This window comes from Lycium barbarum, chromosome 5 (genome assembly GCF_019175385.1).
Source record: "Lycium barbarum isolate Lr01 chromosome 5, ASM1917538v2, whole genome shotgun sequence".
NCBI lineage: Eukaryota > Viridiplantae > Streptophyta > Magnoliopsida > Solanales > Solanaceae > Lycium > Lycium barbarum.
This window is the reverse complement of record NC_083341.1, coordinates 76,091,636-76,112,399: the sequence shown is the minus strand read 5'-3', so window position 1 is coordinate 76,112,399 and position 20,764 is coordinate 76,091,636. Positions and strand designations below refer to the sequence as shown.

Here is a 20,764-nt window from a genome sequence, read left to right as displayed (position 1 = left end):
ACTTCACGCTTCGTTAGCTGTTTTATCTGATTCTTTTTTTTTTATCATGAGTATTTCTCCAAGATCTAGCTTATTTTTCAAATAAAAAATGTTAAATAGACGAAAATGAGCGTAGTCCGAACAAAAGGTGGGATGCAACACAAGGAATTCTCGGGGGGCACCCATCCTGTTACTACTCTCGCCCAAGCATTCTTAATTTTTGAAGTTCTGATGGGATCTGGGGCGTTAGTGCTGGTATGATCGCATTCATCAGTCGTAGCGCTCTAAATTCTCTTACACCCTTTCCTCCCTCGTCCCCTTCTCTAAAAATAATGCGAGTAAGTGGAAATCCTTAAATACGCGTAACTTCTCGCTCTGTTATCCGTTTTATACGATTTGTTATTTGATTTTGAGTATTTTCGGAAATCTAGCTTATTTTTCTGAAAAACATATATTAAACAGACGAAAATGAGCATAGTCAGGAGAAAAGGAAGGATCCAACACGAGGACTTGCAAGGGGGTCACCCATCCTATTACTACTCTCAGCCAAGCACACTTAACTTCGGAGTTCTAATGGCGTTCGGTACGTTAGTGCTAGTATGATCGCATCCATCAGTCCTAGGGCTCAAAATTCTATTAAACCCTTTCCTTCCCTTCCCCCTTCTCGAAAAATAAGGCGCATAAGTGTAAACCTTTAAATACGCATAACTTCGCTCTCCATTATCCGTTTCATATGATTCTTTTTTTTATTTTGAGTATTTTTTGGAAATCTAGCATATCTTTCGAAAAACAAATATTACAACAACAACAACAACATACCCAGTTGAATCCCAGAGTGTGGGGTCTGGGGAAGGTTAAGTGTATGAGACCTTACCCCCACTTTGGAAAGTAGGGAGGCTGTTTTCGAAAGACCTTCGGCTCAAAAGAAAACAAGGGAAAAGAGTCAGATACAGACAAGCAAATCAAAGCAATGCAAAAATTAGAAATAACAAGAGAAAAAAAGTCATGATAAAACAGCATGGAAAAACAAGACCCAACACAAAAAAGCATGAATCAAAGGGCAATACACAGTAGAGGAAAACTATGCCTACTAGTGCGAAAGAAAAGTGAGACTACCTACTAGCCTTCTTTCCTAATCTGAGTCCTCCACAACCTCCTATCTAAGGTCATGTCCTCGGTAATCTAAAACTATGCCATGTCCTGCCTAATCACCTCTCTCCAATATTTCTTTGGCCTTCCTCTATCTCTCCTAAACCGCCCGTAGCCAACCTCTCACACCTCCGCATTGGGGCATCTACGTCTCTCCTCTTCACATGCCCAACCCATCTCAGCCTCGCTTCCCGAATCTTGTTCTCAACCGATGCCACTCCCACCTTGTCTCGGATGCCCTCATTCCTTATCCTATCACTCTTATTGTGCCCACACATCCACCGCAGCAATCTCATTTCCGCGACTTTCAGCTTCTGCTTGTGAGAGTTCTTTACTGGCTAACACTCTTCCACGTACAACAGAGTCAGTCTAACCAAAAAAAATATTGAACAGAGGATAATGGGCATAATCCAGGGAAAAAGACGGATGGAACACGAGGACTACCGAGGGGGTCACCCATCCTATTACTTCTCTAGCCAAGGCACGCTTAACTTCAGAGTTCTGATGGGATTCAGTGCGTTAGTATTGGTATGATCGCATCCATCAGTCCTTGCGTTCAACATTCTCTTAAACCCTTTTCTCCCCCTCCCAATTCTAAAAAAATAAGACGCATAAGTGAAAAACTTTAAATACGCGTAACTTCACGCTCTTTTATCTGTTTTATGCGATTCTTTTTTTGATCTTTAGTATTTCTCCGAGATCTAGCTTATTTTTTGAAAAAAAAATATTAAACAGACGAAAATGAGCGTAGTCCGGACAAAAGGAGGGATGCAACACGATGACCTAACAGGGGGTCACCCATCCTACTACTACTCTTGCCCAAGCGTGCTTAATTTCGGAGTTCTGATGGGATCTGGTGCGTTAGTGCTGGTATGATCGCATCCATCAGTCGTAACGCTCTAAATTCGCTTAAACCCTTTCCTCCCTCTTCCCCTTCTCTAAAAATAATGCGTGTAAGTGGAAACCTTCAAATACGCGTAACTTCGCGCTCCGTTATCCGTTTTATGCGATTCTTTTTTTGATTTTGAATATTTCTCAAAAATCTAGCTTAATTTTCTAAAAAAATATTGTTAAACAGACGAAAATGAGAGTAGTCCGGACAAATGGAGGGAAGCAACATGAGGACTTCTCAGGGGGTCACACATCCTAGCACTACTCTAGCCCAAGAATGCTTAACTTCAGAGTTCTGATGGGATCCGGTGCGTCAGTGCTGGTATGATCGCATCCATCCGTCCTAGCGCTCAATTTTATCTTAAACCCTTTCCTCCCCATCCCCCTACTCGAGAAATAAGGCGCGTAGTTGCAAACCTTTAAATATGCATAACATCACGCTCCGTTATTTGTTTTATGCGATTCTTTTTGTGATCTTGGGTATTTCTCCGAGATCTAGCCTCTTTTAAAAAAAAAATATATTGAACAGACGAAAATGAGCGTAGTCCGAAAAAATGGAGGGAAGCAACACAAGGACTTCTAAGGGGGTCACACATCCTAGTACTACTCTAACCCAAGCATGCTTAACTTCAGAGTTCTTATGGGATCCGGTGTGTCAGTGCTGGTATGATCGTATCCATCCGTCCTAGTGCTCAATTTTCTCATAAACCCTTTCCTCCTCCACCCTGTTCTCGAAAAATAAGGCTTGTAAGAGCAAACCTTTAAATTCGCATAACTTGGCGCTCCGTTCTCCGTTTTATGCTATTCTGTTTTTGATCTTGAGTATTTCTTCGAGATCTAGCTTATTTTTTTAAAAAAATATATATCAAACAGGCGAAAATGAGCGTAGTTTGGACAAATGAGGAAAGTAACATGAGGACTTCTCAGAGGGTCACCCATCCTAGCACTACTCTCTCCCAAGCATGCTTAACTTCAGAGTTCTGATGGGATCCAGTGCGTTAGTGCTGGTATGATCCCAACCATCTATCCTAGCTCTTAATTTTCTCTTAAACCCTTTCCTCTCCTTCCCCCTTCACTAAAAATAAGGCGTGTAAGGGATCCGGTGCGTCAGTACTGGTATGATCGCATCAATCCGTCCTAGCGCTCAATTTTCTCAAAAACCCTTTCCTCCCCCTCCTCGTTTTCGAAAAATAAGGCGCGTAAGTGAAAACCTTTAAATTCGCATAACTTGGCGCTCCGTTCTCTGTTTTATGCTATTCTTTTTTTGATCTTGAGTATTTCTTCGAGATCTAGCTTATTTTTTGAAAAAATAAATATTAAACAGGCGAAAATGAGCGTAGTCTGGAAAAATGTGGAAAGTAACACGAGGACTTCTCAGGGGGTCACCCACCCTATTACTACTCTCGCTCAAGCATGCTTAGCTTTATAATTCTGATAGGATCCAGTGCGTTTGTGCTGGTTTGATCACATCCATCCATCCTAGCTCTCAATTTTCTCTTAATCCCTTTCCTCCCCCTCCCCCTTCTCTAAAAATAAGGAGCGTAAGTGAAAACCTTTAAATACGCAAAACTTGGCGCTCCGTTATCCGTTTTATATGATTCTTTTTTTGATCTTGAGTACTTTTCCGAAATTTAGCTTATTTTAAAATTATATATATATATATATATATTAAGAAGTTGAAAATGAGCATAGTCCAGAAAAAATGAGGGATGAAACACAATGACTTCCCGAGGGGTCACCCATCCGATTACTACTCTCGCCCGAGCGTGCTTAATTTTGGATTTCTGATGGGATCTGGTGCGTTAGTGCTGGTGTGATGGCATCCATCAGTCGTAGTGCTCTAAATTCACTTAAACCTTTTCCTGTCTCTTCCTCTTCTCTAAAAATAATGCGTGTAAGTGCAAACCTTTAAATACGCAAAACATGGCGCTCCGTTATCGATTTTATACGATTCTTTTTTGATCCTGAGTACTTTTTCGAGATTTAGCTTATTTTAAACAAATATATATAGTAAATAGATGAAAACGAGAACAGTCCGCACAAAAGGAGGGATGCAACACAATGACTTCCCGGGGGTCACCCATCCTATTACTACTCTCGCCCAAGCGTGCTTAATTTCGGAGTTCTGATGGGATCTGGTGCGTTAGTGCTGATATGATCTCATCCATCAGTCGTAGCGCTTTAAATTCACTTAAACCCTTTCCTCCCTCTTCCCCTTCTCTAAAAATAATGTGTGTAAGTAGAAACCTTTGAATACGCGTAACTTCGCGCTCTGTTATCCGTTTTATGCAATTCTTTTGTTGATTTTTAGTATTTTTTGGAAATGTAGCTTAATTTTTGAAAAAAATGTTATTAAACAGACGAAAATGAGAGTTGTCCGGACAAATGGAGGGAAGCAACATGAGGACTTCTCAGGGGGTCACCTATCCTAAGACTACTCTGGCCCAAGAATGCTTAACTTCAGAGTTCTAATGGGATCCGGTGCGTCAGTACTGGTATGATCGCATCAATCCGTCCTAGCGCTCAATTTTCTCATAAACCCTTTCCTCCCCCTCCCCGTTCTCGAAAAATAATGCGCATAAGTGAAAACCTTTAAATTCACATAAATTGGCACTCCGTTCTCTATTTTATGCGATTCTTTTTTTGATCTTGAGTATTTCTTCGAGATCTAGCTTATTTTTTGAAAAAAAAAATTATTAAACAGGAGAAAATGAGCGTAGTCTGGACAAATGTGGAAAGTAACACGAGGACTGCTCAGGGGTCACCCATCCTAGTACTACTCTTGCTCAAGCATGCTTAGCTTCATAATTCTGATGGGATCTAGTGCGTTAGTGCTGGTATGATCACATCCATCCATCCTAGCTCTCAATTTTCTCTTAATCCCTTTCCTCCCCCTCCCCCTTCTCTAAAAATAAGGAGCATAAGTGAAAACCTTTAAATACGCAAAACTTGGCGCTCCGTTATCCGTTTTATATGATTCTTTTTTTGATCTTGAGTATTTTTCCGAAATTTAGCTTATTTTAAAATTATATATATATATATATTAAGAAGTTGAAAATGAGCATAGTCCAGAAAAAATGAGGGATGAAACACAATGACTTCCCGAGGGGTCACCCATCCGATTACTACTCTCGCCCGAGCGTGCTTAATTTTGGATTTCTGATGGGATCTGGTGCGTTAGTGCTGGTGTGATGGCATCCATCAGTCGTAGTGCTCTAAATTCACTTAAACCTTTTCCTGTCTCTTCCTCTTCTCTAAAAATACTGCGTGTAAGTAGAAACCTTTAAATACTCATAACTTCGCACTCCGTTATCCATTTTATACGATTCTTTTTTTGATTTTGAGTATTTTTTCTGAAATCAAGCTTATTTATCGGAAAAAATTATTAAACAGACGAAAATGAGAGTAGTCTTGACAAATGGAGGGAAGCAACACGAGGACTTCTCAGGGGGTCACCTATCCTAGGACTACTCTAGCCCAAGAATGCTCAACTTCAGAGTTTTGATGGGATCCGGTGCTTCAGTGCTGCTATGATCGCATCCATCTGTACTAGCGCTCAATTCTCTCTTAAACCCTTTCTTCCCCATCCCCCTTCTATAAAAATAAGGCGCATAGGTGCAAACTTTTAAATGCGCATAACTTCGTCCTCCGTTCTCCGTTTTATGCGATTCTTTTTTTGATCTTGAGTATTTCTTCGAGATCTAGCTTATTTTTTAGAAACGAAATATATTAAATAGGCGAAAATGAGCGTAGTCCAGAGAAAGGGAGGGATGCAACACAAGGAATTCCCAGGGGCTCACTCATCCTAGTACTACTCTTGCCCAAGCATGCTTAACTTCGGAGTTCTGAATGCATTCGGTGCGTTAGTGCTGGTATGATCACATCCATCAGTCCTAGGGCTCAAAATTCTATTAAACCCCTCCCTTCGCTTCCTCCTTCTCGAAAAACAAGGCGCGTAAATGCACACCATTAAATAAGCATAACTTCGCGCTCCGTTATCCATTTCATATGATTCTTTTTTTTTATTTTGAGTATTTTTTGGAAATTTAGCTTATTTTTCAAAAACAAAAAATTACAACAACAACATAACTAGTTTAATCCCACAGTGTGGGGTCTCGGGAGGGTTAAGTGTACACAGACCTTACCCTCACCTCTGAAGGTAGGGAGGCTGTTTCTGAAAGACCCTCGGCTCAAAAGAAAACAAGGGAAAACAAGGGAAAAGAGTCAGATACAGACAAGCAAATCAAAGTAATGCGAAAATTAGAAATAACGAGAGCAAAGAAGTCATGATAAAACAGCACGGAAAGACAAGACCCAACACATAAAAGCATGAATCAAAGGGCAATACACAGTAGAGAAAAACTACGCCTACTAGTGCGTAAGAAAAGTGAGACTACCTACTAGCCTTGTATCCTAATCTGAGTCCTACACAACCTCCTGTTGAAGGTCATGTCCTCGGTAATCTGAAATTGTGCCATGTCTTGCCTAATCACCTCTCCCCAATATTTCTTTGGCCTTCCTCTATCTCTCCTAAAACCGTCCATACCCAACCTCTCACACCTCCGCATTGGGGTAACTACGTCTCTCCTCTTCACATGCCCAAACCATCTCAGCCTCACTTCCCACACCATTTCCTCAATTGTTGCCACTCCCTCCTTGTCCCGGATGTCCTCATTCTTGATCCTATCTCTCCTACTGTGCCCACACATCCACCTCAGCAATCTCATTTCTGCGACTTTCATCTTCTGCTCGTGAGAGTTCTTGACTTCCCAACACTCTGCCACGTACAACAGAGTCGGTCTAACCAGAAAACAAAATATTAAAGAGAGGATAATGAGCATAGTCCAGAGAAAAAGACAGATTGAATACGAGGACTTCCAAGGGGGTCACCCATCCTATTACTACTCTAGCTCAAGCATGCTTAACTTCGGAGTTCTGATAGGATTCAGTGCGTTAGTGCTGGTACGATCGCATGCATCAGTCGTTGCGCTCAAAATTCTCTTAAATCCTTTCCTCCCCCTCCCCCTTCTCGAAAAATAAGGCGCGTAAGTGAAAACCTTTAAATACATGCAACTTCACGCTCTGTTATCTGCTTTATGCTATTTGTTTTTTTATCTTGAGTATTTCTCCGAGATGGAGCTTATTTTTTTGAAAAAAAATATTAAACAGACGAAAACGAGCATAGTCCGGACAAAAGGAGGAATGCAACACAATGACTTCACTGGGGGTCATCCATCCTATTAATACTCTCGCCTAAGCGTGCTTAATTTCAGGGTTCTGATGTGATCTGGTGCGTTAGTGCTGGTATGATCGCATCCATCAGTCGTAGCGCTCTAAATTCACTTAAACCCGTTCCTCCCTCTTCCCCTTCTCTATAAATAATGCGTGTAAGTGGAAACCTTCAAATACGCGTAACTTCGCGCTCCGTTATCCGTTTTATGCGATTCCTTTTTTATTATTTTGTGTATTTTTCGGAAGTCTAGCTTATTTTTCACAAAACAAAATATTAAACAGACAAAAATAAGAGTAGTCCGGACAAATGGAGGGAAGCAACGCGAGGACTTCTCAGGGGGGCACCTATCCTAGGACAACTATAGCCCAAGAATGCTTAACTTCATAGTTCTGATGGGATTTGGTGCGTCAGAGCTAGTATGATCACATCCAACCGCCCTAGCACTCAATTTTATCTTAAACCCTTTCCACCCCCTCCCCCTTCTCGAAAAATAAGGCGCGTAGGTGCAAACCTTTAAATACGCGTAACTTCACGCTCCGTTATCTGTTTTGTGCGATGTTTTTGTGATATTGAGTATTTCACAGAGATCTGGCTTATTTTTAGAAAAAAAAAATATTTAAAAGATCAAAATAAGCGTAGTCCGGACAAATGGTGGGATGCAACATTATGACTTCCCGGGGGGTCACCCATCCTATTACTACTCTCGCTCAAGCATGCTTAGCTTTATAATTCTGATAGGATCCGGTGCATTAGTGCTGGTATGATCGCATCAATCAGTCCTTGCGCTCAAAATTCTCTTCAACCCTTTCCCCTCCCCCTTCCCCTTCTAAAAAAAAAGGCGCGTAAGTGAAAACCTTTAAATACGCGTAATTTCACGCTCCGTTATTTGTTTTATGCGATTCTTTTTTTGATCATGAGTATTTCTCCGAGATCTACCTTATTTTTTGAAAAAAAAATTAAATAGATGAAAATGAGAATTGTCCGGAAAAAAGGAGGGATGCAACATGATGACTTCCCAGGGGGTCACCCATCCTAGTACTACTCTCGCCCAAGCATGCTTAACTTCGGCGTTCTGATGGGATCCGGTGCATTAGTGCTGGTATGATCGCATCAATCAGTCCTTGCGCTCAAAATTCTCTTAAACCCTTTCCTCCCCCTTCCCCTTCTAGAAAAAAAGGTGCGCAAGTGAAAACCTTTAAATATGCGTAACTTCACGCTCTGTTATCTGTTTTATCCTATTCTTTTTTTGATCATGAGTATTTCTCCGAGATCTAGCTTATTTTTCAAAAAAAAAAAATATATTTAACAGACGAAAATGAGCCTAGTCAGAATAAAAGCAGGGATGCAACACGAGGACTTCCCAGGGGGGCACCCATCCCATTGCTATTCTCGCCCAAGCATTCTTAATTTCGAAGTTCTGATGGGATCTGGTGCGTTAGTGCTGGTATGATCGCATTCATCAGTCGTAGCGCTCTAAATTCTCTTAAACCATTTCCTCGCTCTTCCCCTTCTCTAAAAATAACGTGAGTAAGTGGAAACCGTTAAATACGCGTAACTTCGCGCTCCGTTATCCGTTTTATGCGATTCGTTTGTTAATTTTGGGTATTTTCGGAGTTCTAGCTTATTTTTTGGAAAAAAATATATTAAATGGATGAAAGTGAGCATAGTCCGGAGAAGAAAACAAGGGAAAACAAGGGACAAGAGTCAAATACAGACAAGCAAATCAAAGCAATGCGAAAATTAGAAATAATAAGAGCAAAGAAGTCATGATAAAACAACATGGAAAGACAAGACCCAACACATAAAAGCATTAATCAAAGGGCAATACACAGTAGAGCAAAACTACGCCTACTAGTACGAAATAAAAGTGAGACTACCTACTAGCCTTGTATCCTAATCTGAGTCCTACACAACCTCCTGTCGAAGGTCATGTCCTCAGAAATCTGAAATTGTGCCATGTCTTGCCTAATCACCTCTCCCCAATATTTCTTTGGCCTTCCTCTATATCACACCTCCACACTAGGGCAACTATGTCTCTCCTTTTCACATGCCCAAACCATCTCAGTCTCGCTTCCCGCACCTTGTCCTCAACCGATGCCACTCACACCATATCTCGGATGTCCTCATTCCTGATCCTATATCTCCTAGTGTGCCCACACATCCACCGCAGCAATCTTTTTTCCGCGACTATCATCTTCTGCTCGTGAGAGTTCTTTACTGGCCAACACTCTGCCACGTACAACAGAGTCAGTCTAACCGGAAAAAAGAATATTGATCAGAGGATAATGAGCATAGTCCAGAGAAAACTACGGATGGAACACGAGGACTTCCAAGGGGGTCACGCTTCCTATTACTACTGTAGCCCAAGCATGCTTAACTTCGGAGATCTAATGGGATTCAGGGCGTTAGTGCTGGTATGATCGCATCCATCAGTCCTTGCGCTCAAAATTCTCTAAAACCCTTTCCTCCCCCTTCCCCTTCTCGAAAAATAAGGCGCGTAAGTGAAAACCTTTAAATACATGTAACTTTACGCTCCGTTATCTATTTTATACGATCCTATTTTTGATCTTGAGTATTTCTCTGAGATCTAGCTTATTCTTTGAAAAGAAATATTAAACACATGAAAATGAGTTAGTCCGTACAAAAGGAGGGATGTAGCACGATGACTTCACATGGGGGTCACCCATCCTATTACTACTCTCGCCCAAGCGTGCTTAATTTCGGAGTTCTGATGGGATCTGGTGTATTAGTGCTGGTATGATCACATCCGTCAGTCGTAGCACTATAAATTCACTTAAACCCTTTCCTCCCTCTTCCCCTTCTCTGAAAATAAGGCGTGTAAGTGGAAACCTTCAAATACGCGTAACTTCGCGCTCCGTTAGTTGTTTTATGCGATTCTTTTTTTTGATTTTGTGTATTTTTCGGAAGTCTAGCTTATTTTCAAAAAACAAAAATACATTAAATAGACAAAATTATGAGTAGTTCGGACAAATGGAGGGAAGCAACTCGAGGACTTCTCAGGGGGCACCTATCCTAGGACTACTCTAGACCAAGAATGCTTAACTTCATAGTTCTGATGGGATCCGGTGCGTAGGTGCTGGTATGATCGCATCCAGCCATCCTAGCGCTCAATTTTCTCTTAAGCCCTTTCCACCCCCTCCCCCTTCTCGAAAAATAAGGCGCGTAGGTGCAAACCTTTAAATACACGTAACTTCACCCTCTGTTATCTGTTTTGTGCGATTCTTTTTGTGATATTGAGTATTTCTCTGCGATCTAGCTTATTTTTAGAAAAAATAAATATATTAAAATGATGAAAATGAGCGTAGTCCAGACAAATGGAGGGAAGCAACACAAGGACTTCTTAGGGGGTCACATATCCTAGCACTACTTTAACCCAACCATGCTTAACTTCAGATTTCTGATGGGATCCGGTGTGTCAGTGCTGGTATGATTGGATCCATCCATCCTAGTGCTCAATTTTCTCATAAACCCTTTCCTCCCCCTCCGCGTTCTCGAAAAATAAGGTGTGCAAGAGAAAACCTTTAAATTTGCATAACTTGGCGCTCCGTTCTCCGTTTTATGCGATTCTTTTTTTGATCTTGAGTATGTCTTCGAGATCTAGCTTATTTTTTGGAGAAAAATATATTAAAATTGTGAAAATAAGCGTTGTCTGGACAAATGGAATAAAGTAACACGAGCATTTCCCAGGGGCTCGCCCATCCTAGTACTACTCTCGCTCAAGCATGCTTAGCTTCAGAGTTCTGATGGGTTCCAGTGCGTTAGTGCTGGTATGATCACATCCATCCATCCTAGCTCTAAATTTTCTCTTAAACCCTTTCCCCCTCCCCCCCCCCCCCCCCCTCACACTTCACTAAAAATAAGGCGCGTAAGTGCAAACCTTTAAATAAGCAAAACTTCGCGCTCCGTTATCCGTTTTATACTATTCTTTTTTTATCCTGATTAGTTTTTCGAGATTTAGATTATTTTAAATATATATATATATATATATATATATATATATATATATATATATATATATATATTAAATATATGAAAATGAGCATAGTCCGGACAAAAGGAGGGATGCAACACGATGACTTCCCGGGGTGTCACCAATCCTAATTTCACTTAAACCCTTTCCTCCCTCTTCCCTTTCTCTAAAAATAATGCGTGTAAGTAGAAACCTTTAAATACGCGTAACTTCGCGCTCCGTCATCCGTTTTATGCGATTCTCTTTTTGATTTTGAATATTTCTCAAAAATCTACCTTAATTTTCTAAAAAAATATTATTAAACAGACGAAAAGGAGAGTAGTCCGGATAAATAGAGGGAAGCAACATGAGGACTTCTTAGGGGGTCACACATCCTAGCACTACTCTAACCCAAGCATGCTGAACTTCAGAGTTCTGATGGGATCCGGTGTGTCAGTGTTGGTATGATCGCATCAATCTGTCCTAGCATTCACTTTTCCCCTAAACCCTTTCCTCCCCCTCCCCGTTCTCAAAAAATAAGGTGCGTAATTGAAAACCTTTAAATTCGCAATAATTGGCGCTCTGTTCACTGTTTTATGCAATTCTTTTTTTGGATCTTGAGTATTTCTTCGAGATCTAGCTTATTTTTTGGAAAAAAAACATATTAAAGAGGCAAAAATGCGCGTAGTCCGGACAAATGGAGGAAAGTAACATGAGTACTTCTCCGGGGGTCACCTATCCTAGCACTACTATCGCCCAAGCATGCTTAGCTTCAGAATTCTGATGGGATCCGGTGCGTTATTACTGGTATGATCACATCCATTCATCCAGCTCTCAATTTTCTCTTAATCCCTTTCCTCCCCCTCCCTCTTCTATAAAAATAAGGCGCGTAAGTGCAAACCTTTAAATACGCAAAACTTGGCACTCCGTTATCCGTTTTGTACGATTCTGTTTTTGATCTTGAGTACTTTTCCGAGATTTAGCTTGTTTTAAATATATATATATATATATATATATATATATATATATATATATATATTGAATAGATGAAAATGAGCAAAGTCCGCACAAAAGGAGGGATGCAAGACGATGACTTCCCGGAGGGTCACCCATCCTATTACTACTCTCGCCCAAGCGTGCTTAACTTTAGAGTTCTGATGGGATCTGGTGCGTTAGTGCTGGTATGATGGCATCCATCAGTCATAGCCCTCTAAATTCACTTAAACCCTTTCCTCCCTCTTCCCCTGCTCTAAAAATAATGTGTATAAGTAGAAACCTTTAAATATGCATAACTTCGCGCTCCGTTATCCGTTTTAGGCGATTCTTTTATTGATTTTGTGTATTTTTCGGAAATCTAGCTTATTTTTGGAAAAATAAATTATGAAACAGATGAAAATGAGAGTAGTTCGGACAAATGGAGGGAAGCGACACGAGGACTTCTCAAGGGGTCACTTATCCTAGGACTACTCTAGCCCAAGAATACATAACTTCAGAGGTGTAATGGGATCTGGTGCGTCAGTGCTGGTATGATCGCATCAATCCCTCCTAGAGCTCAATTTTCTCATAAACCCTTTCCTCCCCCTCCCCGTTCTCTAAAAATAAGGCGCGTATGTGAAAACCTTTAAATTCGCATAACTTGGCGCTTCGTTCTCTATTTTACGCGATTCTTTTTTTGATCTTGACCATTTCTTCAAGATCTAGCTTATTTTTTGGTAAAAAATAATATTAAATAGGCAAATATTAGCGTTGTCCGAACAAATGGAGGAAAGTAACACAAGAACCTTTCCTGGGGGCACCCATCCTAGTACTACTCTCGCCCAAGCATGCTTAACTTAAGAGTTGTGATGGGATCCAGTGCGTTAATGCTTTTATGATCACATCCATCCAGCCTAGCTCTTAATTTTCTCTTAAACCCTTCCCCCCCCCCCCCCCCTTCTATAAAAATATGGCGCGTAAGTGCAAACCTTTAAATACGCAAAACTTGGCACTCCATTATCCATTTTATACGATTCTTTTTTTGATCCTAAGTACTTTTTCGAGATTTAGCTTAAAAAAAATATATAGATATTAAACAGATGAAAATGAGCATAGTCCAGAAAAAAGGAGGGATGCAACACGATGATTTCCCAGGGGGTCACCCATCCTATTACAACTCTCGCCCAGGCGTGCTTAATTTCAGAGTTCTGATGGGATCTGGTGCGTTAGTACTGGCATGATCACTTTCAGCAGTCGTAGCGCTCTAAATTCACTTAAACCCTTTCCTCGCTCTTCCCCTTCTCTAAAAATAATGTGAGTAAGTGGAAACCGTTAAATACGCGTAACTTCGCGCTCCGTTATCCGTTTTATGCGATTCGTTTTTTGATTTTGAGTATTTTCGGAGATCTAGCTTATTTTTGGAAAAAAATATATTAAACGGATGAAATTGGGCATAGTCCGGAGAAAAAGAAGGATGCAACACGAGAACTTCGAAGGGGGTCACCAATCCTATTACTACTCTCGGCCAACCACAGTTAACTTAGAAGTTCTGATTGCATTCGGTGCGTTAGTGCTGGTATGATCGCACCCATTAGTCCTAAGGCTCAAAATTCTATTCAAACCTTTCCTTCTCTTCCCCCTTCTCGAAAAATAAAGCGCATAACTTCGCTCCGTTATCCATTTCATACGATTCTTTTTTTGATTTTTAGTATTTTTCGGAAATCTAGGTTATTTTTCAAAAACAACAACAACAACAGCATACCCAGTTTAATCCCACAGTGTGGGGTCTCGGGAGAGTTAAGTGTATGCAGACCTTACCCTTACCTTGGAAGGTAGGGAGGCTGGTTCGGAAAGACCCTCGGCTCAGAAGAAAACAAGGGAAAACAAGGGAAAAGAGTCAGATACAGACAAGCAAATCAAAGCAATGCGAAAATTATAAATAATAAGAGCAAAGAAGTCATGATAAAACAGCACGGAGAGACAAGACCCAACACATAAAAGCATGAATCAAAGGGCAATACACAGTAGAGCAAAACTACACCTACTAGTGCGAAAGAAAAGTGAGACTACCTACTAGCCTTGTATCCTAATCTGAGTCCTACACAACCTCATGTCGAAGGTCATGTCCTCGGTAATCTGAAATTGTGCGATGTCTTACCTAATCACCTCTCCCCAATATTTCTTTGGCCTTCCTCTATCTCACACCTCCGCACTAGGGCAACTACGTCTCTTCTCTTCACATGCCCAAACCATCTCAGTCTCGCTTCCCGCACCTTGTCCTCAACCGATGCCACTCACACCTTGTCTCGGATGTCCTCATTCCTGATCCTATATCTCCTAGTGTGCCCACACATTCCCCGCAGCAATCGTTGTTTCACGACTTTCATCTTCTGCTCGTGAGAGTTCTTTACTGGCCAACACTCTGCCACGTACAACAGAGTCGGTCTAACCGGAAAAAAAATATTGATCAGAGGATAATGAGCATAGTCCAGAGAAAAAGACGGATGGAACACGAGGACTTCCAAGAGGGTCACGCATCCTATTACTACTCTAGCCCAAGCACGGTTAACTTCGGAGTTCTGATGGGATTCAGGGCGTTAGTGCTAGTATGATCGTATCCATTAGTCCTTGCGCTTAAAATTCTCTAAAACCCTTTCCTCCCCCTCCCCCTCCCCCTCCCCCTTCTCGAAAAATAAGGCGCGTAAGTGAAAACATTTAAATACACGTAACTTTACGCTCCGTTATCTATTTTATGCGATCCTTTTTTTTTTATCTTGAGTATTTCTCTGAGATCTAGCTTATTCTTTGAAAAGAAATATTAAACACATGAAAATGAGTTAGTCCGTACAATAGGAGGGATGCAGCACGATGACTTCACAGGGGGTCACCCATCCTATTACTACTCTCGCCCAAGCGTGCTTAATTTCGGAGTTCTGATGGAATCTGGTGCGTTAGTGCTGGTATGATCACATCCATCAGTCGTAGCACTATAAATTCACTTAAACCCTTTCCTCCCTCTTCCCCTTCTTTGAAAATAAGGCGTGTAAATGGAAACCATCAAATACGCGTAACTTCGCGCTCCGTTATCTGTTTTATGCGATTTTTTTTTTTATTTTGTGTATTTTTCGGAAGTCTAGGTTATTTTAAAAAAAATATATATATTAAATAGACAAAATTAAGAGTAGTCCGGACAAATGGAGGGAAGCAACACGAGGACTTCTCAGGGGGGCACCTATCCTATGACTACTCTAGACCAAGAATGCTTAACTTCATTGTTCTGATGGGATTCGGTGCGTCAGTGCTGGTATGATCGCATCCAGCCATCCTAGAGCTCAATTTTCTCTTAAGCCCTTTCCACCCCCTCCCCCTTCTCGAAAAATAAGGCGCGTAGGTGCAAGCCTTTAAATACACGTAACTTCACCCTCCGTTATCTGTTTTGTGCGATTTTTTTTGTGATATTGAGTATTTCTCTGAGATCTAGCTTATTTTTAGAAAAAAATATATTAAAATGATGAAAATGAGCGTAGTCCTGACAAATGAAGGGAAGAAATACAAGGACTTCTTAGGGGGTCACACATCCTAGCACTACTCTAACCCAAGCATGCTTAACTTCAGATTTCTGATGGGATCCGGTGTGTCAGTGCTGGTATGATCGGATCCATCCATCCTAGTGCTCAATTTTCTCATAAACCCTTTCCTCCCCCTCCCCATTCTCGAAAAATAAGGCGTGCAAGAGAAAACCTTTAAATTTGCATAACTTGGCGCTCCGTTCTCCGTTTTATGTGATTCTTTTTTTGATCTTGAGTATGTCTTCGAGATCTAGCTTATTTTTTGGAGAAACTTATATTAAAATGGTGAAAATAAGCGTAGTCTGGACAAATGGAATAAAGTAACACGAGCATTTCCTAGGGGGTCGCCCATCCTAGTACTACTCTCGCTCAAGCATGCTTAACTTCAGAGTTCTGATGGGATCCAGCGCGTTAGTACTGGTATGATCACTAAAAATAAGGCGCGTAAGTGCAAACCTTTAAATACGCAAGACTTCGCGCTCCGTTATCCGTTTTATACTATTCTTTTTTTTATCCTGATTAATTTTTCGAGATTTAGATTATTTTAAATATATATATTAAATATATGAAAATGAGCATAGTCCGGACAAAAGGAGGGATGCAACACGATGACTTCCCGGGGGGTCACCAATCCTATTACTGCTCTCACCCAAGACTTCTTAATTTTGGAGTTCAGATGAGATGTGGTTCGTTAGTGCTGGTATGATCGCATCCATCAGTCGTAGCACTCTAATTTCATTTAAACCCTTTCCTCCCTCTTCCCTTTCTCTAAAAATAATGCGTGTAAGTAGAAACCTTTAAATACGCGTAACTTCGCGCTCCGTTATCCGTTTTATGCGATTCTTTTTTTGATTTTGAATATTTCTCAAAAATCTAGCTTAATTTTCTAAAACAATATTATTAAACAGACGAAAATGAGAGTAGTCCGGACAAATGGAGGGAAGCAACATGAGGACTTCTTAGGGGGTCACACATCCTAGCACTACTCTAACCCAAGCATGCTTAACTTCAGAGTTCTGATGGGATCCGGTGTGTCAGTGCTGGTATGATCGCATCAATCTGTCCCAGCATTCACTTTTCTCCTAAACCCTTCCCTCCCCCTCCCCGTTCTCAAAAAATAAGGTGCGTAATTGAAAACCTTTAAATTCGCAATAATTGGCGCTCTGTTCACTGTTTTATACAATTCTTTTTTTGGATCTTGAGTATTTCTTCGAGATCTAGCTTATTTTTTGGAAAAAAAACATATTAAAGAGGCAAAAATGAGCGTAGTTCGGACAAATGGAGGAACGTAACATGAGGACTTCTCCGGGGGTCACCCATCCTAGCACTACTATCGCCCAAGCATGCTTAGTTTCAGAATTCTGATGGGATCCGGTGCGTTAGTACTGGTATGATCACATCTATCCATCCAGCTCTCAATTTTCTCTTAATCCCTTTCCTCCCCCTCCCTCTTCTCTAAAAATAAGGCGCGTAAGTGCAAACCTTTAAATACGCAAAACTCGGCACTCCGTTATCCGTTTTGTACGATGCTGTTTTTGATCTTGAGTACTTTTCCGAGAATTAGCTTGTTTTAAAAAAAATAAATATATATATATATATTAAATAGATGAAAATGAGCATAGTCCGCACAAAAGGAGGGATGCAAGACGATGATTTCCCGGGGGGTCACCTATCCTATTACTACTCTCGCCCAAGCGTGCTTAATTTTAGAGTTCTGATGGGATCTGGTGCGTTAGTGCTGGTATAATGGCATCCATCAGTCATAGTCCTCTAAATTCACTTAAACCCTTTCCTCCCTCTTCCCCTTCTCTAAAAATAATGCGTATAAGTAGAAACCTTTAAATATGCATAATTTCGCGCTCCGTTATCCGTTTTATGCGATTCTTTTATTGATTTTGAGTATTTTTCAGAAATCTAGCTTATTTTTGGAAAAATAAATTATGAAACAGATGAAAATGAGAGTAGTTCGGACAAATGGAGGGAAGCGACACGAGGACTACTCAAAGCGTCACTTATCCTAGGACTACTCTAGCCCAAGAATACATAACTTCAGAGGTGTAATGGGATCTGGTGCGTCAGTGCTGGTATGATCGCATCAATCCCACCTAGCGCTCAATTTTCTCATAAACCCTTTCCTCCCCCTCCCCGTTCTCTAAAAATAAGGCGCGTATGTGAAAACCTTTAAATTCGCATAACTTGGCGCTTCGTTCTCTATTTTACGCGATTCTTTTTTTGATCTTGACTATTTCTTCGATATCTAGCTTATTTTTTGGTAAAAAATAATATTAAATAGGCAAAAATTAGCGTAGTCCGAACAAATGGAGGAAAGTAACACGAGAACTTTTTCGGGGGGCACCCATCCTAGTACTACTCTCGCCCAAGCATGCTTAACTTAAGAGTTGTGATGGGATCCAGTGCGTTAGTGCTTGTATGATCACATCCATCCAGCCTAGCTCTTAATTTTCTCTTAAACCCTTCCCCCCCCCCCCCCCACCCCTTCTCTAAAAATATGGCGCGTAAGTGCAAACCTTTAAATACGCAAAACTTGGCACTCCATTATCCATTTTATACGATTCTTTTTTTGATCCTAAGTACTTTTTCGAGATTTAGCTTATTTTAAAAAAATATATAGATATTAAACAGATGAAAATGAGCATAGTCCAGACAAAAGGAGGGATGCAACACGATGATTTCCCAGGGGGTCACCCATCCTATTACAACTCTCGCCCAGGCGTGCTTAATTTCAGAGTTCTGATGGGATCTGGTGCGTTAGTACTGGCATGATCGCTTTCAGCAGTCGTAGCACTATAAATTGTCTTAAACCCTTTCCTCGCTCTTCCCCTTCTCTAAAAATAATGTGAGTAAGTGAAAACCGTTAAATACGCGTAACTTCGCGCTCCGTTATCCGTTTTATGCGATTCGTTTTTTGATTTTGAGTATTTTCGGAGATCTAGCCTATTTTTTGGAAAAAAATATATTAAACGGATGAAAGTGGGCATAGTCCGGAGAAAACGAAGGATGCAACACGAGAACTTCGAATGGGGTCACCCATCCTATTACTACTCTCGGCCAACCACAGTTAACTTGGAAGTTCTGATTGCATTCGGTGCGTTAGTGCTGGTATGATCGCACCCATTAGTCCTAAGGCTCAAAATTCTATTCAACCCTTTCCTTCCCTTCCCCCTTCTCGAAAAATAAGGCGCATAACTTCGCGCTCCGTTATCCATTGCATACGAATCTGTTTTTGATTTTGAGTATTTTTCGGAAATCTAGGTTATTTTTCAAAAACAAATATATTACAACAACAACAGCATACCCAGTTTAATCCCACAAATATATTATATATATGAAAATGAGCATAGTCCGGAAAAAAGGAGGGATGCAACACGATGACTTCCCGGGGGGTCACCAATCCTATTACTGCTCTCACCCAAGCATGCTTAATTTTGGAGTTCAGATGAGATCTGGTTCGTTAGTGCTAGTATGATCGCATCCATCATTCGTAGCACTCTAATTTCACTTAAACCCTTTCCTCCCTCTTCCCTTTCTCTAAAAATAATGCGTGTAAGTAGAAACCTTTAAATACGCGTAACTTCGCGATTCTTTTTTTGATTTTGAATATTTCTCAAAAATCTATCTTAATTTTCTAAAAACATATTATTAAACAGACGAAAATGAGAGTAGTCCGGACAAATGGAGGGAAGCAACATGAGGACTTCTTAGGGGGTCACACATCCTAGCACTACTTTAACCCAAGCATGCTTAACTTCAGAGTTCTGATGGGATCCGGTGTGTCAGTGTTGGTATGATCGCATCAATCTGTCCTAGCATTCACTTTTCTCCTAAACCCTTTCCTCCCCCTCCGCGTTCTAAAAAAATAAGGTGCGTAATTGAAAACCTGTAAATTCGCAATAATTGGCGCTCTGTTCACTGTTTTATGCAATTCCTTTTTTTTTATCTTGAGTATTTCTTCGAGATCTAGCTTATTTTTTGGAAAAAAAACATATTAAAGAGGCGAAAATGAGCGTAGTCCGGACAATGGAGGAAAGTAACATGAGGACTTCTCCGAGGGTCACCCATTCTAGCACTACTATCGCCCAAGCATGCTTAGCTTCAGAATTCTGATGGGATCCGGTGCGTTAGTACTGGTATGATCACATCCATCCATCCAGCTCTCAATTTTCTCCTAATCCCTTTCCTCCCCCTCCCTCTTCTCTAAAAATAAGGCGCGTAACTGCAAACCTTTAAATACGTAAAACTTGGGACTCCGTTATCCGTTTTGTACGATTCTGTTTTTGATCTTCAGTACTTTTCCGAGATTTAGCTTGTTTTAAAAAAAACAATATATATATATATATATATATATATATATATATATATATATATATATTTAATAGACGAAAATGAGCATAGTACGCACAAAAAGAGGGATGCAAGACGATGACTTCCCGGGGGGTCACCCATCCTATTACTACTCTCGCCCAAGCGTCCTTAATTTTAGAGTTCTGATGGGATCTGGTGCGTTAGTGCTGGTATGATGGCATCCATCAGGCATAGCCCTCTAAATTCACTTAAACCCTTTCCTCCCTCTTCCCCCTTCTCTAAAAATAATGCGTATAAGTAGAAACCTTTAAATATGCATAACTTCGCGCTCCGTTATCCGTTTTATGCGATTCTTTTATTGATTTTGAGTATTTTTCGGTAATCTAGCTTATTTTTGGAAAAATAAATTATGAAACAGATGAAAATGAGAGTAGTTCGGACAAATGGAGGGAAGCGACACGAGGACTTCTCAAGGGGTCACTTATCCTAGGACTACTCTAGCCCAAGAATACATAACTTCAGAGGTGTAATGGGATCTGGTGCATCAGTGCTGGTATGATCGCATCAATCCCTCCTAGCGCTCAATTTTCTCATAAACCCTTCCCCCCCCCCCCTCCCCGTTCTCTAAAAATAAGGCGCTTATGTGAAAACCTTTAAATTCGCATAACTTGGCGC

The 20,764-nt window shown here is 40.7% G+C and overlaps 1 non-coding gene and 45 pseudogenes across 1 annotated transcript; all 46 read right to left on the bottom strand.

Annotated features, from left to right (window-relative positions):
- Window positions 1–129: 129 nt before the first annotated feature.
- LOC132643340 (5S ribosomal RNA) lies at window positions 130–248 on the bottom strand (annotated as a pseudogene).
- A 223-nt stretch (window positions 249–471) lies between these two features.
- LOC132643350 (5S ribosomal RNA) lies at window positions 472–590 on the bottom strand (annotated as a pseudogene).
- Window positions 591–1,551: 961 nt separating this feature from the next.
- Window positions 1,552–1,670, bottom strand: LOC132643358 (5S ribosomal RNA; annotated as a pseudogene).
- Window positions 1,671–1,893: 223 nt separating this feature from the next.
- Window positions 1,894–2,012, bottom strand: LOC132643074 (5S ribosomal RNA; annotated as a pseudogene).
- Window positions 2,013–2,236: 224 nt separating this feature from the next.
- LOC132643171 (5S ribosomal RNA) lies at window positions 2,237–2,355 on the bottom strand (annotated as a pseudogene).
- Window positions 2,356–2,578: 223 nt separating this feature from the next.
- Window positions 2,579–2,697, bottom strand: LOC132643157 (5S ribosomal RNA; annotated as a pseudogene).
- Window positions 2,698–2,921: 224 nt separating this feature from the next.
- On the bottom strand, window positions 2,922–3,040 carry LOC132643153 (5S ribosomal RNA; annotated as a pseudogene).
- Window positions 3,041–3,372: 332 nt separating this feature from the next.
- LOC132643319 (5S ribosomal RNA) lies at window positions 3,373–3,491 on the bottom strand (annotated as a pseudogene).
- A 234-nt stretch (window positions 3,492–3,725) lies between these two features.
- Window positions 3,726–3,844, bottom strand: LOC132643391 (5S ribosomal RNA; annotated as a pseudogene).
- A 223-nt stretch (window positions 3,845–4,067) lies between these two features.
- LOC132643270 (5S ribosomal RNA) lies at window positions 4,068–4,185 on the bottom strand (annotated as a pseudogene).
- A 224-nt stretch (window positions 4,186–4,409) lies between these two features.
- Window positions 4,410–4,528, bottom strand: LOC132643233 (5S ribosomal RNA; annotated as a pseudogene).
- Window positions 4,529–4,752: 224 nt separating this feature from the next.
- Window positions 4,753–4,870, bottom strand: LOC132643297 (5S ribosomal RNA; annotated as a pseudogene).
- A 230-nt stretch (window positions 4,871–5,100) lies between these two features.
- Window positions 5,101–5,219, bottom strand: LOC132643390 (5S ribosomal RNA; annotated as a pseudogene).
- A 223-nt stretch (window positions 5,220–5,442) lies between these two features.
- On the bottom strand, window positions 5,443–5,561 carry LOC132643286 (5S ribosomal RNA; annotated as a pseudogene).
- Window positions 5,562–5,786: 225 nt separating this feature from the next.
- On the bottom strand, window positions 5,787–5,905 carry LOC132643138 (5S ribosomal RNA; annotated as a pseudogene).
- Window positions 5,906–6,877: 972 nt separating this feature from the next.
- Window positions 6,878–6,995, bottom strand: LOC132643373 (5S ribosomal RNA; annotated as a pseudogene).
- Window positions 6,996–7,218: 223 nt separating this feature from the next.
- LOC132643377 (5S ribosomal RNA) lies at window positions 7,219–7,337 on the bottom strand (annotated as a pseudogene).
- A 568-nt stretch (window positions 7,338–7,905) lies between these two features.
- On the bottom strand, window positions 7,906–8,024 carry LOC132643368 (5S ribosomal RNA; annotated as a pseudogene).
- Window positions 8,025–8,246: 222 nt separating this feature from the next.
- Window positions 8,247–8,365, bottom strand: LOC132643325 (5S ribosomal RNA). Its single transcript, XR_009583596.1, has one exon. It is a non-coding gene; the product is annotated as a 5S ribosomal RNA (ribosomal RNA).
- A 226-nt stretch (window positions 8,366–8,591) lies between these two features.
- LOC132643141 (5S ribosomal RNA) lies at window positions 8,592–8,710 on the bottom strand (annotated as a pseudogene).
- An 851-nt stretch (window positions 8,711–9,561) lies between these two features.
- Window positions 9,562–9,680, bottom strand: LOC132643398 (5S ribosomal RNA; annotated as a pseudogene).
- A 221-nt stretch (window positions 9,681–9,901) lies between these two features.
- Window positions 9,902–10,021, bottom strand: LOC132643213 (5S ribosomal RNA; annotated as a pseudogene).
- A 227-nt stretch (window positions 10,022–10,248) lies between these two features.
- LOC132643345 (5S ribosomal RNA) lies at window positions 10,249–10,366 on the bottom strand (annotated as a pseudogene).
- Window positions 10,367–10,935: 569 nt separating this feature from the next.
- On the bottom strand, window positions 10,936–11,054 carry LOC132643202 (5S ribosomal RNA; annotated as a pseudogene).
- Window positions 11,055–11,579: 525 nt separating this feature from the next.
- LOC132643292 (5S ribosomal RNA) lies at window positions 11,580–11,698 on the bottom strand (annotated as a pseudogene).
- A 226-nt stretch (window positions 11,699–11,924) lies between these two features.
- On the bottom strand, window positions 11,925–12,043 carry LOC132643308 (5S ribosomal RNA; annotated as a pseudogene).
- Window positions 12,044–12,298: 255 nt separating this feature from the next.
- On the bottom strand, window positions 12,299–12,417 carry LOC132643155 (5S ribosomal RNA; annotated as a pseudogene).
- A 224-nt stretch (window positions 12,418–12,641) lies between these two features.
- LOC132643389 (5S ribosomal RNA) lies at window positions 12,642–12,760 on the bottom strand (annotated as a pseudogene).
- Window positions 12,761–12,985: 225 nt separating this feature from the next.
- Window positions 12,986–13,104, bottom strand: LOC132643338 (5S ribosomal RNA; annotated as a pseudogene).
- Window positions 13,105–13,327: 223 nt separating this feature from the next.
- Window positions 13,328–13,446, bottom strand: LOC132643223 (5S ribosomal RNA; annotated as a pseudogene).
- A 1,252-nt stretch (window positions 13,447–14,698) lies between these two features.
- Window positions 14,699–14,817, bottom strand: LOC132643366 (5S ribosomal RNA; annotated as a pseudogene).
- A 235-nt stretch (window positions 14,818–15,052) lies between these two features.
- On the bottom strand, window positions 15,053–15,171 carry LOC132643180 (5S ribosomal RNA; annotated as a pseudogene).
- A 225-nt stretch (window positions 15,172–15,396) lies between these two features.
- Window positions 15,397–15,515, bottom strand: LOC132643386 (5S ribosomal RNA; annotated as a pseudogene).
- A 223-nt stretch (window positions 15,516–15,738) lies between these two features.
- On the bottom strand, window positions 15,739–15,857 carry LOC132643334 (5S ribosomal RNA; annotated as a pseudogene).
- A 224-nt stretch (window positions 15,858–16,081) lies between these two features.
- On the bottom strand, window positions 16,082–16,200 carry LOC132643062 (5S ribosomal RNA; annotated as a pseudogene).
- A 504-nt stretch (window positions 16,201–16,704) lies between these two features.
- LOC132643139 (5S ribosomal RNA) lies at window positions 16,705–16,823 on the bottom strand (annotated as a pseudogene).
- Window positions 16,824–17,049: 226 nt separating this feature from the next.
- On the bottom strand, window positions 17,050–17,168 carry LOC132643312 (5S ribosomal RNA; annotated as a pseudogene).
- Window positions 17,169–17,402: 234 nt separating this feature from the next.
- Window positions 17,403–17,521, bottom strand: LOC132643291 (5S ribosomal RNA; annotated as a pseudogene).
- Window positions 17,522–18,089: 568 nt separating this feature from the next.
- On the bottom strand, window positions 18,090–18,208 carry LOC132643294 (5S ribosomal RNA; annotated as a pseudogene).
- A 231-nt stretch (window positions 18,209–18,439) lies between these two features.
- Window positions 18,440–18,558, bottom strand: LOC132643192 (5S ribosomal RNA; annotated as a pseudogene).
- Window positions 18,559–18,781: 223 nt separating this feature from the next.
- LOC132643357 (5S ribosomal RNA) lies at window positions 18,782–18,900 on the bottom strand (annotated as a pseudogene).
- A 242-nt stretch (window positions 18,901–19,142) lies between these two features.
- On the bottom strand, window positions 19,143–19,261 carry LOC132643306 (5S ribosomal RNA; annotated as a pseudogene).
- Window positions 19,262–19,464: 203 nt separating this feature from the next.
- Window positions 19,465–19,583, bottom strand: LOC132643271 (5S ribosomal RNA; annotated as a pseudogene).
- A 226-nt stretch (window positions 19,584–19,809) lies between these two features.
- Window positions 19,810–19,928, bottom strand: LOC132643260 (5S ribosomal RNA; annotated as a pseudogene).
- Window positions 19,929–20,193: 265 nt separating this feature from the next.
- On the bottom strand, window positions 20,194–20,312 carry LOC132643212 (5S ribosomal RNA; annotated as a pseudogene).
- Window positions 20,313–20,537: 225 nt separating this feature from the next.
- Window positions 20,538–20,656, bottom strand: LOC132643387 (5S ribosomal RNA; annotated as a pseudogene).
- Window positions 20,657–20,764: the final 108 nt, after the last annotated feature.